Here is a 12,340-nt window from a genome sequence, read left to right as displayed (position 1 = left end):
CGAAAATAGTGGGCAAATGCAGCAGCGTGAAAAGGTGGGGGGAAAGTGGCAGCGAATCTAATGGTGATAAAAACGTGACAAGAACTCAAAACTCTAATGGATTAGAACTTAAGAACCAGCACTTGACACCATGATGCAACCACAAACTCAACAAGCCAAGAACTAGGTAGAACAGCAAGGGCTCCAACTAGTTTTGTTTTTGGAATTTCAGATCTAGCCTATCTATCTTTTTGGGTATTTTTGGACTGTAGGTAAAGTAAAGAATGGGTAGTTACTCTCACCGATTAACCTTGCTCTGATTACCACATGATATGGCAGGGGCTGTTCCCAATCTTTCGATGAGAGGGGGGGTAACTTCGATTTGGGGGTGGAATCAACGTTGGCTATCCGACTACAACAATCACAGGATGCTGCGCCTTAGCAACAGGTACACCGATTCCGACGTTGGCTGTTCTTGCCGGGTCAAGAACACCCTTGAACCTGCTAGCAATCGAGAACAAGCAAGAACAAGATGAACAAGCAAATAAACCCACGGATTTGAAACAAATGAAACCTGAATCACGAGTTGGGGTCTTGAATCAAGCAAATCGGGTGGTCTGGTCGACACACGCGTTCACTAGGAAGTAGCAGTAGCTAACTTGCATCTAAAACAAAACCCAAGTTCATCCTGGTGGCTGCTAGATGTATTTATACATGGGCAACAGCAAGGAGGCGTGGGAGGGTGTAAACCCTAAGCTGGAAAGGGCCCCTAGTGGGCTGCACGAGATATAAGGGTTTCAGCCCAAGACTGGAAGGCCGAACGTCTCTTTGTCAATTCTGCTCAGCTCCGGTGGAATTTCGTCCTGAGGTTGGATCCATCTGAAAGTGAACTTTAAGAGCTTTCCAATGAGTACTCATATGCCTCAAACAACATCCGGAGTTGAGAAATATTGCCACGTCAATTTGATGTTGCCTGGCTGTATGAACTTGAAGTCTAAACTTGATGTCCGATCTTGTGCTTTCTTATTGTGTGATCTTGATGCCCAAACTGATTGGTTGATCCGTTAGGCTCCTCTCCATCATTCCTAATAATAATAAAATCATCACAATGACTTAGTAGCATCCAATTCTGAGATGAGGGTTTATGGACAGTGAGGAATGAGTTAACCTGATAATTTAGCTCTCGTGCACGGGCTCTTGTCATTGGTCCTTGCTGCATAGTAGTCGTGGTTGTATCATTGGAAGGGATGTCCTCATCAAACAGTAACGTCCTATGTGGCCATTGCTAATCCCTCTCAACTTACTGGCCCAGACGATCTCTATAGCTCCCATGAAAAGAGTTTGTAAGAGAAATGAAACCGTCTAGCCGCTACAATAAGGTCGAAACCCTCAACCCCCTCCCCCACCTTTAAAAGAGTATAGAGTAATGTGTCATGTGTGTAGTTATAGGTTAAGGATGGCAACGGGACGGATTCAGATCGGGTGGAGTGTCTGGGCACCCAAAATCGAAACCCGAACCTAAAACCCGAATCTGCACCGAACACCGATTCGGGTGAAAATCCATCCCTGAAACCAAAACCGCGGATCCCTGAAACCCAACAGATTAACCAAAACACACCCTCAACACACCCACGCACACAGGCACAAGCCAACAGCGCATGGCCGGCTGTGGCCTTGGCCGGCGACGGGGAATAGCGAGGCGCGGCAGCACGGGAGGCAAAGGGGCAGCTCGCCGAGGCAGGGGAGATCACCAGTAAAGGGGCCGGCGGTGAGGAGGAAGCGGCACAGCAGGGTCTTCGAGCGACGGCGGATTGGCGGATGGGGAGCGGTGCTGGGAGGCCGGCACGGCGAGGGAGAGCGGTCGGTGATGGGCGCAGGAGCACTGGGGCTTCACCACGACCCCGTTTTGGCTGCTTGTTGGGGACGAGGAGGCCGGGGAGGTGGTGTTCAGCTGCGACGCCCGAGCTTGGGCTGGTGGCAATGGCAGCCGCGGGATCTGACATCCCCGGCGCTAGGAGCTACAGCGGTGGACAAGGAGTGGTCGAGGGGGAAGAGGAGGGGGTCAGGAAGCCGTGGGAGGCGGCGATTTGAAGATGGTGGAGCGGATTTGGCCGGCGGAGTGGTGGACTGCAGGTTGGGTGGAGCTGTTTCGGGGCCCCAATGGAGCTCCACGGGTGAATTTAAGAATCTGCCCCAAACTCGCAGTATTTTGGGTATCCGAACCCGCAAATCCGTGGACGAAAACTAGGAACCAAAATCGAAACCCCCTGCCATCCTTATTACAGGTCTGGAACATGAATTGGTGTGTGTGTGTGGGTGGGGGTGGGTGGGGGGAGGGGGGAACAGCCATGTATTCCTCAGAAATAGCCTGCTTAACTCACATTTGAATGATTTTTTTTCAATTCTAGCGTGCCTATATAACGCCCCTACAGTCAACTACTATTACCACCACGTTCATAACCCTCCACCATCTCCTCCATGCTAACCAGTAACCACTGTCACTGCTGACTCCTCCGCCCACTAACCGGCCTCCGCCACTGCGCCCGCTAACACCGCAGGCCAGCACCAACCTCTAAGCCTAAACATTCAATAATAAGCAACATTAATCGCATTGTTGGCTCAAAACATTCAATAATAAGCAACATTCCAAAAGATTGAAGAGTAAAACTCTATAATAAGTAGGATTTTTAGCTATACTATTGAAGTTTAATGTACACCGGTAGAAAACTCACCTTCCATCCACCCCTTTTATCTCGATTAATATTTGGCCCGGGACTAAAGGTTCACCAACCGGGACTAAAGCTCGACCACTGGTGGGGGGCTCACCAACCGGGACCTTTTATCCCGGTTGCAAAGGCTAGTGGAAAAAAAAGGCCCTAAGGGATCTTTTATCCCGGTTGGTGTTACCAACCGGGATAAAAGGCCCTCGACCCTTAATCCCGGATAAAAAGGGTCCCCCACGGGTGGCTGAGAAAGGACTAAAGCCCTCGGACCCTTTAGTCTCGATTTGTGTTACCAACCGGGACTAAAGGGTGTCTTTAGTCCTAGTTAGTAACACAAACCGAGATTAAAGGGTTCCCCACGAGTTAATACAAAAGGATTGCATCCCCTATATAGTCAAATGTGCTGTGTAGGTAGGATAGTAAGGAAGCTACGCGCGAGGCTTGAGGTCAAGTTCGAATCCAACGCACCGCGCACGCGCATATTTCGCGTGACTTGTGACTTGCGACGTGTGGGGGGCCTCTCGGGAATTTCTAATATTTTTTTGGCGCAAAATCTTTAAGTCCCGGTTGGTTTTACCAACAGGTATAAAAGGAGGACTAAAGACCCCCCCTTTTTTCTCGATTGCTTTATCCCGGATGGTTTTTTGGGAGGTTTGCTTCCTACCGACCAGGATAAAAGGTCAGTTTTCTACCAGTGGTACAATAGAGTAATTGTTCACTTTATCTCTAATATAAGGAAAAATATATTTTTTTCATCCTAACCGTGAGCACGCATTAATTGCATCCTAAGTAGCATAAATTAGATAATGAATTTACCAAGCACACTTCCATTCCATGTTTGAGCCTTTAGGCCTTTTAAATGGTTATATATTTTTTATCCATTATTTATGTAACTCCCACTCCCTGCAACCTAACTATTTTAGCAAACCACAACCTTCAAATCTAGTTATGGTGTTTTGGGTAAGAAGAAGAAAGGTGGTGATGAGGTGACGTGACGGTAACCTTCAAATATGATTCCCATTGGAACCAAAGATTTTCTTTCTAGACATTATTGGTAGACTATTAAGAAGATTTTTCCAGACTGAAGAAAAACAAGCATTTTCCATGCCCACCGTCCACCCCCAATAGCTACACCACTGCAAAGCCATCCGAAGTTTTTCAGGTGGCCCTCCATTTCAGATCTCGCCAAGAACAAATGAACAATACTCCATTACTCTCTCTCTCTCTCTCTCTCTCTCTCTCTCTCTCTCTCTCTCTCTCTCTCTCTCTCTCGGTAAAACAAGATGAGTTGCACTTGAAGACCCAAAGACCATAGTATAAAAGCCCTAATAGAAAAGTACTCCAGCACTGGTTCATTGGGAAAGGGAGCCCATGCACCTTGGAATTTGGAGACACCCACATCTGAAGCCAATTTTTTAGTGCATCCAATGGGGTTTAAAGGTGTTTAAGATTGTAACGATAAGGAGTTCAAGGTTGCAGACACGAGGTGGGAATGGGTGCAGGCCTCCACATGCACAGCTCTCAGCTCTGTGAGTTCCAACCCCCCCTGCCAGCCTTGCTGTCTGCTACTGCCTTTGGCAACTTTAGGGTTAGGGTTTCACACCATGACAAATGCCACACTACTCTCTCTCTCTCTCTCTTCCCTGGCCGGCCGGTCTCGTAGAATCTCCTATCGTCATTGTTGACAAGTTGCAGGGGTAGCCACTGAAATCATCCATGGGAAGAAGGGCGGTGTTCAGAAATGAGCGAGAAGAATGGCAAGTAGCAGGGAACTGAGTGGCCTTGACTTGCACTGAGTCACTGCACGCAGAAGCATGAGTGAGAAGAATTGCAAGTTGCAGGGAACTGAGTGGCTGCCATGACTTTCAGGTTCCAGAGTCCAGGCACTGCTGCAAATGGCACCAAATGAGATTCCAGGCCATGCTGCATATGTAACTGTAACTTTATTACACTTGGAGGTTCTTCAGTGTTCTTCTTTTTATGGAGCACTGATAAATGTCGCTTGTGGAGATGCATGCCAGCTCTCTGTTTCAAACTGAAAGCGGATCAAAGTTCAAACTACTCAGAGGTTTGAACGGTGTATATTAAACATTCATGGTTGCATCGCACAATGCATTGGTTTAGCTTTCTTCAAGTAATTGCTTGTTATTTTGGTGCGATGGACTCCTCAAGTCATGGTGACATGGGTATTCCGGTAGTCACGGATTACAGTTGACAATATCAGAAATTTTATGTCCAAAAAGAATTGGAACATTTTGGCGCACAATTTATTCAGACACTGCCATGGAAGCACGCATGCACGCGGATCTGATAACAACAAATTAAAGTGAACAGCAGCATTAATTAGTTGTAGTTGATAGTTCAATACAAAAGGAGCAGGATAACGAAATTTTGAGTTCACTGTTTACCTTTTTAATTATGAATTTTGAATTATATTTCAGGAGATCAATGTTTTAAAACAAAGTGGCGTCAATTACATCTGGAACACATAAACATCACAGCAAATTTCTGGATATGATTAATTTCCATAGTAGTACTATTCACAAGAAGCATGCATTCCAGCAGGAAAAGGCACCTATTGACGGACAGAGGCTTCAGTGAAATGCACTGCATCCTTTATTATTGATCTCTTATATATTTGATGCTAAGCTCTTGAGAAACAATATATATATACCTTGATGTTCAACTCAAATAAGTACACACCCTTGTGTAGCATCTGATGGGTCCTATATCATGTGTGAAATTATTGTTGTGTGTATAGTTGCTACTGAAACATACACAACAACTAGGTCCTCAACAGCATTATATTTGTATTGTAAAAACAGCGTTAGGCTAGATTAGAACATTATAACTTCATAGGACAACACTCAAGAGGATGCAACAACACTGAACAGAGTCGTCCGATCCAAAGATTCTTACACTAATTCTATTACAAAAAAAGATAATCATAATCCAACTCTTTGAAATTATAATGATAACTAATAAGAAATCCTAAAACATTTCTATTTTTCCACTGGTGGAAATATAAGTATTTAGTCCCGGTTGGTAAGCCTCATATCTCTTAAAAAACAACCAGGACTAATCATTCGGGACTAAAGGTCCCCCTCTTTAGTCCCGGTGGAAATATAAACATTCGTCCCGGTTGGTAAGCCTCATGTCTCTCAAAAAACCAACCAGGACTAATCATTCAGGACTAAAGATCCCCCTCTTTAGTCCAGAGTCATTCACCCGGGATTAAAGACCTCCTTTAGTTCTGGTTGGTAATAAAAGGTTCCAAAAATAAATAAATAAACTGGCACCCCGTCCCTGCTCGCGCCGCCGCCCCCTAGCTCCACCTCGACCACCATACCACCTCCTTGAGCTCCAACTCCACCACCTCCTTAAGCTCCAACTCCACCATAGAGACAATCAAAACAATTAACACTTCTCAAATTGAAGCAAGAAACATATATGCTCATCTCAGATGACCATCACACAAGTGAGAACACACAACCAATCAATCCGCACAAGATCTAATTCACAACACATGAGTTCGATTTGATTCATAATACAAGGAGGATTCACCAGCACAATTGCAAATGAATCATTCACAAACAAATCACAAACTACAGAATCACTCATAAATGAAACATTCACCCACTTCTCGTATCCAAAAGATCCCCCGCTCGCCATCTCGCCCGCACGCGCGCCGTGGCGGCCAACGCCCTGGGGCCTGGCCGGGGAGGGCCCGCGCGTCGGCGGCCAGGGGGCAAGCCGGGGAGGCTCGCATGTTAGTGGCCAGGGGCAAGCCGGGGTCAAAAAACGACCGAGACTTTTGTAGCTGGATGGAAGGTCGTTTCTCTACCAGTGTTCAGCAGCTTTATTGAAAAAAAACTGCACAATTAACATCACAAAATATATACTTCGTTCTGAAAAGAAATGCGACTATGGAATACATATGATATACCAATACAAGCATATAACCCTGTTTGACTGGACATTATTGCTTGTTACTTTGTGTGTAGTTGGCCCTTCTTGAAGATTTACACGAATATATAAACCACACCTCAAGTATATATATATATATATATATATATATATATATATATATATATATATATATTGTAGTTCTGAAGCGATTAAGTCAATCACTCGCAGTGAAACACTTACAAAGTAGTATATTCAAATTAACCATCACTCTAATTTCCCTTCATATCTTGGATGAAAAAACTCACTTGGTAAAGAAAAAGAATGGACATCCATTTTTAAAACACAGAAAATTAAAAGAAGGCCGACATGCACGCTAGTTCATACACTCTTTCGTCACAGACCAAAGGTTGTGGCGAACATGTGGGAAAACATGCTGATGATGCAAACATACAAGTGGATCTAGCACAAAATCATGATGAACACTAATACCAGGCCGGATAAATCACAAATCTCGAAGGACAGACAAGTGCCTAAACAGCGGCCTCACACATGACCTTGGGAAATCTCTCTTATCGGGGACACCAGAAAAAAAAAACCTTGGGAAACCTGATGATCCAGTCCAAGTGGTGGAGGACATGCTCCACCAAAAGCAAGGCTGGAGCACCAGCTGCTATGCTCTCACACGTCGAATCAATAGTTGCATGCAAAGTTCCAAAGCAAACAGGGAGATCGAAAGACGTCTCGCTGTTGCACGAACCGAAAGATGTGGATTCCACAGATTCCCACACTCAGAAAAAGCATCGCGTTCAGTCCTAGTCCACAACAGTGCATACCACCTTCCATGGATCACTGGATGGAAGCAAAAACATGTAGCTGTGCAGAGATGCATGTATGGATCGGATCCTCTTCTGCGAGATCTACACGAGTAAAGTAAGCAATTTTTTTTTGGTTCAGAAACTGGTATCTCCTCTTTTTGGAAGAGATCAAGATGCAGCGAGGAGATCAAGGATTTAGCTAGTACCCAAAAGAGCAAGATTAAGGAAAGTACAAAAGCTTTGGATCTCCATTAACTATGTGGGCTAATAACAACCAGAGAAGAACAGTAATCACATGATAAAAATAGACCCGTATAGTCTGTCAACTCAGCTGCTAAATATTATATCATGCATCAGATGCCAAATAAGCAAACTCGGATAAAAGCAAACACATACAGGAAAAATACAGATCATCGTCAACTGAAACCTTGAGATGGATCCAAGGCAAGCTTCATGGCTAAAAGTAAGCAAGGAGAAGGGAGCACCCTTCAGTCCAAGCAAAGATGGTGCGAGATCGAAGCTTTTACCTCCCGCTTCATTCACTCATCTGCAAAGCTAGCTCTTTCCATGGCCGTTGCTTGGCATGTGGGTGAATGAGTCGGCAGCTAATTCGACCCTAGCACCGCCCCTGAGTGGACTGAAGGACGCTCTCTTCCATCCGGCCATCACTACCATGACGGCAAAGCAAACTAACAACAGATTAAAATTAAGAGAGGAGGAACAGGCACGCACAACCGCGTTGGAACTTGATCAGAGCCTCTCATGGCTTTCTCTCTCCGCGGATCTTGCGAAGAAGGCAATGGATTTTGATGGGTGCAAAAGCTAGGAGAAAGGTAGACGACGACTAAGACGGCAAGGCATACAAGGCAATGGACAAGGCCATTAAATAGGGCCAAGTTGTGACATCACAAGCGTTATAAGATGTGTATGCGTGATAAATAATGCTTGTGATGTACTAGCACTACAGTATTAGAAGTGGCAAAAGGCCGAAACCTTCTATCATTTCCTATCGCTCCCTTTGCTCGTAAGCAAGAGGAGGCACAGGGCCAGCCAAAGGGGCCCAAAGGCCAAACCCTAACAGGATACGGCTCTCAAAATAATTCAGTGTGGTAGTGGTAGGCCTCCACTCTTCTTCATTGGTGGTCAAGTCAGGTGTGGTTGCCGGTTTATGTTTTTTTGGATGGTTAATTGACTACAGATCTCTCTGAGCTAGGTTTGAAACAGCACTAATTTCACCTAGATTTGAGCTAGATATATAGAGCCAATTTCTATAATATTGGCATTATTGTTAGATTATTCAATATTGACTAAGTGGTCTGGATCGGATCATGTGGTGATGGGTAAAGGACAATCTATGTATCCGTGGGAAAGGTCACATGGCACTTTTGGATTTGTTTCATTCTAAGTCCTCTTGCACCCCTTACACATACCTATGTAGCCGTATGTGATTAATTGATGCATGTTTTTTATATTATTAACAAAATTTCTTTTGTTATGTTTAATTTCAGGGGTTAAAAAGGTGGCATCCCTTATCCCTTGATGATCTAGCTTTGTCTTCCTATGATCATGTTTTGTAGCAAGGTTCAGTTTTTAAATCATTGTCCACACTAGGGTATATATCACCGTGGTTAGGTCCTGGGAATATCAACGCCATCAAAAAATGTGTATTTTCACTAGGTAAAATATGTTGGAAGAGTTCAGATTGTGTTATATACTCATTCTGTCCTAAATTATAGGTCATTTTGCCATTTCTATATTCATAGTTTTACTATGTATCTAGACATAGTATAGGTTTAAATGAATAGAAAAATCTATGAGGAGTAGCACTTTTCTAGATATTTTTAAATCTAACAGCGGGTAGGTAATTAATCATAATGTGAGCCCCTAGAGTGACGGTGATACTGATACCCAATGCAACCCAAGACCGATAGATGGTGCATGCAAATAATTAACCCGTGATAGAAGAGAAGAGAGGAGATGCATGGACAAGTGAGTGCTCCAAGCCCAAGCAGCAAGAAAGGGAGCACCCTTTCTGGCCACAGTGGCACCCACGTCCAATCCAAGCTCTAGGTAGCTAGATAGACGATGTCCTTCCTATAAACAAAAGCTCCCTCCCTCCCATGCACATCTCTTGCTTGCACACCCACCAGGCCACCAAACCAAGCGGCCCACCAACCATGTACTAGGGGTGGTAGGGCAAACGCTGCTCCTTGGAAATCTTGTCCCTTCCCGTACCCCAAACACACATGCGCGCGCAGCCCTCTCGCCGGCGATGTGGCGTCATGTGCGTCAACAGGCGCCCGTGTTTTTCCTTCTTCTCTATCGCCATGATGTGGCCTTGGCTTGCCATTGCCAGAGCTAAGAATGACAGTTGGAATGACGGGGCGACGTGAGGGCTCGAAGCATAGCGCCGTACGCCGGCTGTGCAGCACTGCAGCGCGGCAGCTGCTGCAGAAGCAACAGTGAGACAGCGTACGGCGGCCTCGCGGCAGCAGCGCTCAGGGGCGGCCGGCCGGAGATGATGCTGTGCGGCCAGTGCATGAGGCTGTGCCCGTGCCTCACGGTCACGGTCACGGCCCCCGCCTCCTTGCTTTCGGAAGTCACACGCGATTTTAGAGGGAAAACGGAGTGCATCTCATATGTCTGCTTCACATATACGATAGATTTCAAGTGTGTAACCACGATCACATCACAATAAAAGAGAGTATTAAAGTAATTATTACAACTTAGAGTAACTCAAAAGTCTTAGCGGAAGAATAAACGAATGTTTAATTAGAAAACGTAAACAAAAGCTCCAACTCCATAGGCAGCTAATCGAGGGACTTGCCTAAAACTTCTCAAAAATTTTTAGGTCTGAGCAGCAATTCGGACATTGTAAATGCAATATATAAAATATAAGCGTGAGCACATGCCGTACTCAGCAAGAGAAAAGAATATATGATATGCAAGGTTTTATATGTTGGAAGGCTGACAAGGTTAACTGCCTGCAATTAGCACTTTTAGTTAGTCAAGTTTTATTTAGCAGCTGATTACTAGCAAACGTAAGTTTATACCATCCCACAATTAATATTGAGCAATAATATACCAAAGGTATGAATATAAACAAATAACAACAAGTTGATTTGATTCATCTTCAAGTGAATTAATCATGTGCGGGTCCAGGCCGCTCATGACTGTGAGTACGACTGTTATAACAGTTTTTAGACACTCTGCAGATGTTGTACAACTTTACCCACAATTCATGTTTCCCATGTCGCTCGGGTTTGTAAGGCCCTTAAACACTTCCAAGGTGTGGCTAGGGATTCACTATGAGGTTTTCACAAAGTTTACTTAAATACAAGACAATGCGCTAAGGTTTTAAGTTAAAGCAAAGCATAAACCTCCTTAGTGAGTGCAGTACCTTAGCCAATAATACCACCAAGAGGACCAGGCTATACACCAACAATGCAACCCCTCTTACCCTTTTCAGGTAAGATCAATAATACCACCAAGAGGATCAGGCTATACACCAACAATGCAACCCCTCTTACCCTTTTCAGGTAAGATCATAATGTACCAAGTTCACTTAGTTAGTAGCCAAAGTCAGAGCCATGTGACAATTGTGGTTGCACTGTTTTTTTGGGTGGTTCTCCATATTCCAATTAACAGATATAATCTTGTAATTAAATCAACAAACAAGAATATAGAGTAAATAAATAAATAACCATGTTGTTTATTTACCAACCCAGTTGAGCAAACTAAGCAACATCTACCATCAAGTTTATTTAAACAACCTAACTTCAAGGTATGGTTAAAAGAAACTAGGCATCATCCTTAATAGGAACCCATCATATTAATGCAAGTGATAATAAATATTGTGAATAAATTGTATGTCATTTAGGTATAAACGGGAATGGCCTTCCTCCAAGCTTTGCTACTGCTTAGAGTCTTCAAAGTCTTGATCTTCATGCAAACTCCTCGAAAGGCAGCTCCCGACCGGTGGGGTGAGCTCCGGCCGACGGCGGCGCGGGGCGTGGAAACGGCGGGACCGGGAGGCGTGGGGCCGGCGGCGCGCTGCGCGAGGCGGGGTCGGGTGCGGCAGGCGGCGCGAGGCGCACGCGAGGCAGGCACGGGCGCGGAGCCGGGCGGCGCTGCAGGGGGAGGGGCGGGCGCTGCAGGAGCGAGGGCGGCTGGCGCGGCTTGCAGGCGGGCGGCGCGGCTCGGCTCGGCCGGGTCAGGCAGGAGAGGGCGCAAGCGGCCAGGGATCGGGCGAGCAAAAGCCCGGAGCTGTCGGCCATGGCAGCGCTCGAACAGAGAAAAACGAAGAGAGAGAAAAGAGGGGATCGCCGGGAACGACCTCCAAACTTGCGCTCGAACGGCAAAACGGAACGAGGACGACGAGATCAACGTGACGGTGTGCCCACCTTCGACCAAGAATTTTTGATTTCGTCGGGTTTGTTTGTTGGAGTTTTGCCGAAAAACTTGTGGGAGCTAAAGTTCGGCATCTAACTGTGGGAGCTACAGGTGTTGAAATGAGGAGGGGTTTATGGCGTTGGAAAAAGTACGTCACCAAGATCACCGGAAAGTATTTAAAGGTTGAGTTGGAGTCGATTCCTTCTTTTTCTAATTTCGGGAATTAATCAGATATTGCAATTAAATTACGAAAAATACTCTGAAAATTTTGAAAAATTCAGGAAAATTTCTGAAGACGGTTTGGGACACGAGGAACCCAAATAAAATACCTGAAGTTCCTGGAAAGACTTTTAGAACCATCTAAAAATTAGATTTAGCTCTAGGAACATGAGAATAAATTCTCAGTAAAAACCTAAAAGATGCATAAATGCATTTTAAAAATTTTTGCACTCATGAAACACATAATTCACAAGAATGCATACACACACTCATTTGGTATAAAATATTATATGTGATGTTTGA

The 12,340-nt window shown here is 45.0% G+C and overlaps 1 long non-coding RNA gene across 1 annotated transcript; it reads right to left on the bottom strand.

The window, feature by feature from the left end:
• Positions 1–5,295: 5,295 nt before the first annotated feature.
• Positions 5,296–8,447, bottom strand: LOC117854868 (uncharacterized). Its single transcript, XR_004640388.2, has 2 exons — positions 8,159–8,447; positions 5,296–6,559 (listed from the first exon to the last, which is right to left on the bottom strand). It is a non-coding gene; the product is annotated as an uncharacterized lncRNA (long non-coding RNA).
• Between the last annotated feature and the right edge of the window lie 3,893 nt (positions 8,448–12,340).

Source organism: Setaria viridis, chromosome 5 (genome assembly GCF_005286985.2).
Source record: "Setaria viridis chromosome 5, Setaria_viridis_v4.0, whole genome shotgun sequence".
Taxonomy (NCBI): Eukaryota; Viridiplantae; Streptophyta; class Magnoliopsida; order Poales; family Poaceae; genus Setaria; species Setaria viridis.
The sequence above is the reverse complement of the archived record's forward strand: the minus strand, read 5'-3'. Positions and strand labels throughout refer to the sequence as shown.